The sequence below is a fragment of the Leucopleurus acutus genome, assembly GCF_964270905.1.
Source record: "Leucopleurus acutus genome assembly, chromosome: 19".
Taxonomy (NCBI): Eukaryota; Metazoa; Chordata; class Mammalia; order Artiodactyla; family Delphinidae; genus Leucopleurus; species Leucopleurus acutus.
In genome coordinates, this window is record NC_139161.1 from 15,797,255 (window position 1) to 15,802,722 (window position 5,468).

The window sequence follows — 5,468 nt, forward strand, 5'->3', positions numbered from 1 at the left end:
CTCCGGAACTGTTCTACTTTGTACGTCACACCGCGTGGCCGTCTTCTCTCCCTCAGCCTCAGAGGCTGTTCCTCCCCATCGCCTTAGCGGGTCTCCCCTCCCCACCTCTGTCCCCTGAAGGTCCCACCGTCGGCCCCCTACGACTCCCCAATCTGTCCCTCGCTCCCTCAGGTGTCTGCGGGTCCTCACGCGGGTGCTTCAGCCCCTCGGCCCCTCGCTCGGCGCGACGCTCTCGCTCCACCTCCTTCCCGGGCTCCGGCGCAACGAGGCCCCGCCCCCGGGTCACCTGACCGCCCGGATGCTCCGCCCACTGAGCACCCGGCGCTGGGTGATCGCGGGACCCAGGCTTCCTTGGATGCCGTCGCCACGGCCGCCTTGCAGGGGCTCCGGGGCTCCGGGCAGCGGCTGAGGTCGCCGCCGCCTCCGCCCGGACTAGAGAGCGCTGCGGCCGCACCCGTCTGCCCCACCTCATAAGGGCCTGTGACCTCACCCGGCCGGGGGTCGGCGGCCTGGACACGAGTGGCGGGGCTCATCTCCGAGCTTTCCCTCCTGCACCCTGGACCTCGATTTCTCCCTCCATCCTACACGCTCTCTGCTCTTCTGGTAGCTGTGTTCATTTTCTGGTCCGCTGTCCTTCCCCATCTGATCCCATTTCAATGTTATCTTCTATCCGTCCTTTGAATACCTCCCGCCCTCCCTTTCTTCTAAAGCATTCCATCCTCCTTCGCTTCTATTACTTAGTAATGGACAGTGGCTCCAAGCCGTTTGTCCCACAACCTTACTGAGATTTGTTCTAGGCTGCCCTTCCGAGGACTAACTCTACTTTTGGAACAGATACTTTGTTTTTTTGCTGAAAATCAACTTTTCTTTTCATGCAGATGAACTGATATTGGTGAAAGAAAATACACAAAGCAATTGTTCATGGCTTTCCGCAGGAGTCCCTAAAACGTCGTATAAATCCAATTCGATGAAATTAATCGTCTTTAAGGTTTGTTAAAGTTGTAAATGCTCTGTCAAGCAGAGTGTTTTGAAAATAGACCACGATTTAAAGTATCTTTTCTTTACAAACATATAGGTAAAATTGTTCACATTGATCGATCCAACGTGAGCTCTCCATTATTTACATGCGGCGAACAGCATGTGCTTTAGAGGCAGATGTATCCAAATTCAAATCCTGTTTATTCATTGCACCTGGTGGGGCAAATTACCCATGCTATCTAAGCCTTAATTTTCCCTGGATTGTGATAACTCAAACCTGTATGTGTAGTACCTAATATGTTACCACAGTTAATTCCTTCAGGGATACTGCTATGATCATTTGTACCTTAAACCCTGCTCTGTAGGCATTCTTTAGTACATTCAAAATGTATACAGTGTATCTCCCTAAATAGTCCATATGTAATCTGAGTGCTGAGACCATGTCTTTTATCTCTGTAAATACCCGACTCTCCATTCCCTACTTCCCCACCCCCCCACCTTGTTTACAGTCACCTCTATTAATGACTCAGCCCATTTTCCACCAATTCATACAGCATCAGTTCCAAATGTGTAAGGACTCTAATGGCTGCAGTCTGTACGCTGATCAACAGACTATGAATGCTTTAAAAATCTTGAACACTTGTAGTTTTTTTAGCACTACATCTATTCATGAGCTAGTTAGGTACTGTATTAGTCAGTTTCATAGACCCCCCCCCACAATAGCACCAACTATATATTAGTTAGGATTAGATTCTTTTGCCAGTAACAGAAAATTCCTAAATAATAGTTGACTAAGCAAGACAGAATTTTGTTTCTCTCTCACATTCAAGAGGTTCAGAGATAGTCACTCCAGGGCTAATGTGTACCATAGTTGCAGGTACATAGGCTTCTTCTATTGTATTGTTCCACTGGCTTCTGTTCCAGGGGTGATTTAATGGAGCTACCTCAGGGTATCTTTCAATCAAACTAAAGACTCTAAAAATTTTAAGGTTATGCTTCTCAGATCTTCTCATTTAAACAATAGGGCTTCTAAAAAGCTTAAGGCTTTTTTCCTTCGGCAGAAGCTCAAGGTAGAGAAAGATTTATCTCAAAGATACTTATGGATATGGCTTTTATCTCATGGACTGAACCCCAGTAAGATTCACAGGAAATTCACAATTTTTAAAGAGAATTGTACTGTCAGAAACACTGCCAGCTTGGCCTCAAAGAGACAGAGAGAGTACAGAAAGAAAAGAGGGCTTTGGACCCTCATGTTCTATGAGCAGGGAGCAGGCTGAGAAAACTATTTAGGTGCAAACCATGGGCTACCTTTCATGAAAAACGGATGACTTAGAGGGTTTAACAAAGAGCCTACAGGGTAGAACCTAGCGCCAAGGAGAATTATTCTGAGGCCTTGAAGGTGGAACTGCAAACCTGTACCTGAGTGAATTTGAGAATTGCAATGGGCCAGGAACTTCTGCGCACCTCCTGTTTTCTGTCTGTTGGAACAGGAGTGTCTGTAGTAGTTATCCCATCTATCCCACCATTTTACATTGGTTGTTATAGGAAGGAAGCATATAGCTTCTTTAGTTCACAGGACTTCAGATTGAGAGGTACTCAAGTAGCTGTATATAAGGAATTCACCCAAGAAGTCTATCTACCCCTGGATGCATTTAGAGGATAAGACTCTGGACTTTGAGCTGACGCTTGTTAGTCTGCGACCTTGGGAGCTTCCTGGGGTGAAATCTGAAACCAGCCCCCCACATGAAGGGCAGGGAGAGACCAAAGAAAGAAAGACGCAGACCACTCCCCATTGGTAGGTGGCAGTTTTAATAAGCAAGGGAACTTACATACGAGGCTTGTCTTGGGAGGCTGCAAGACAAGTAGATTTCTGCACCCACCCACCAGAACCCTGAAAGTTTATATAGAGGCTCTGGGAAGCAGGGAGGGGCAGTATAACAGTAGAGGATTAAGAAGTACAAACTATTATGTATAAAGTAAGCTAAAACTACAGCACAGGGAGTATAGCCAATATTTTAAAATAACTATAAATGGAGTATAACCTTTAAAAATTGTGAATCACTCTATTGTAACTTATATAATATTGTACATCAACTATACTTCAACAAAAATTTTTTTTTAAATTTTAAGTTTATATAGAGGCTTTAACTAGGTTCAGTCATATATAACATCCGGACAGTCTCAACAACACCTTACTGTCTCAAGGCTACGTCCTTGAAAAAGTTCCCACTGTGGAAACAGTAGGCAAAATGTACATTCCAAGGACAGGCGAGGAAGTGAGGAAGCTCCAGTTGGCCAGGTTCAGCTTGTGGGTCATCCAGCAGTCTCATCTTCTTGATTACCTCCTCCAACAATGCTATAATAGGGTAAGACTTGGGGCGCTTGGGAGGGGTGAGTTTATTTTGCATGTGGGAGGACTATAAATTTGTGACCATGGGACTTCCCTGGTGGACGAGTGCGTAAGACTCCACACTCCCAATGCAGGGGGCCCAGGTTTGATCCCTGGTCGGGGAACTAGATCCCACATGCATGCCACAACTAAGAGACCACATGCCACAACTAAGAAGTCCACATGAACAACTAAGAAGTCTGCATGCTGCTGCAGCAAAGAGCCCGAATGCTGCAGCTAAGACCCGGCACAGCCAAAATAAATAAATAAATAAATGTTTTTAAAAAATAATAATTTGTGACCAGAGGGTGGACTGTGATGATTTTTAAAATATGTCCACAAATACTTTGATGCTTGTATTAGTTTTCCATTGCTACTGTAGCAAATTACCACAAACATCATGGTTCGTGGTAAAAAACAGCAATTTTTTACCTTACATTTATGGAGGTCAGAAGTCCTAAATGGGTCTTACACGGCTAAAATCAAAGGCTGCATTCCTTCTGGAGGCTCTAGAGGAAAATCCGTTCTTACCTTTGCCAGCATCTAAGGGCTGTGTTCATTCCTTGACACATGGCCATATCACTCTGACCTGCTTCCATGATTACATTTACTACTCTCATTCTGATCCTCTTGCCTTCCTCTTATAAGGACTCTTGTGATTAAATTAATCCTACCCAGATAATCCATGATAATTTCCCTATCTCAAGATACTTAATTACATCAACAAAGTTCTTTATTCCATGTAAGGTAGCATATTCACTGGTTCTGGGGATTAAGATATGGATATTTTTGGCTGGGGGTGGGAGTGGTCACAGGCAATGGTTTTGTCTACCACAAAGTTTTTCTTTTCAAGAAGAGGCATCTAGTTCCCTCCCCTTGAATGTGGGCTAGATTTAGTGAGCTATTTATAATAAAGAGTATGGCAAAAGTGATGATGTGACACTTAAAAAAACTAAGTAATAAAAGACATGGCAGCTTTCTCCTTGCTCTCTCTTGGATTACTCACTTGTGGAAAAGCCAGATGACATGCCACGTGAACACTCAAGCAGTCCTATGGAAATGTCCTATTGTCGATAGCCAGCATGGAACTGATGCCTCCTGCCAACAGCCATGTGAATAAACCATCCCGGGAGAGGATCCTCCAGCCCCTTTGAACCTTCCGTTGACTGCAGCTCTGGCCAACAGCTTGACTACAACCTCTCGAGAGACTCTGAGACAGAACCACCCAGCTAAGCCATTCTTGAATTCCTGAACACAGAAACTGCAAGATAGTGTTTGTTGTTTTAAGCTGCTAAAATTGTGTGGTAATTTGTTATACAGTAGTAATCCCCTAGATCACATCTTGATCCATGATGTCTGCTTACAGTCTAGCCATCATCTCTACATTCCAGCCTGCAGGAAGAAGGAAGGGGAGAAGAAAGTCATGCTCCCTCCCTTAAGTGGCACTTTCTGGAAGTTGTGTGCACCTCTTTCATTAACATCTGTCAACAGATGGCCATCACACACCTAGCTTCAAGAGAGGCTAGGAAACAGTATTTATTCTGAGCAGCCATGTGTCCAGCTAAAAATTAGTTGTTCTAGTACTATGTGAAAAGGTGAAAACAGATACTGGAGCACAATTAGTAATCTCTGTCACAGTGGGTGATTATAAGGGTACCGAAAAGTAAAGTCTGGCATAGATCCATCAACATTTTTCCTTTTTCTTAACAAAATATTTCCATCGGCCATCACATGATATTTATACAGGCATCACTCTGACCTCTCCAAAGAATCATGCCTATTGTGCTTGAGTCACAAAAAAACTAATATATTAGGTAAAACACAATGAATTGTGAAACTTTGTCCTTTCAAAGATATTTTCAGGGACACTGTTAAAGAATAATTTACAATGGAGGTTTTGCCCAAAGTCTCTTAAATTTCCTAAATGTTGCTTTCTAGATACTTACATTCCGTGTGCATTCTTTGGTGTACTGTCAGAAAATACACAGCTAATGAAAAATATTTCCTCTATGCAAGAGGCTGGAGAGACATCACTATGACATTAGCAGCTGCAAGGAACACAGTCATGTTCCTGATCTATAATTTTCCTTTCACACACAAT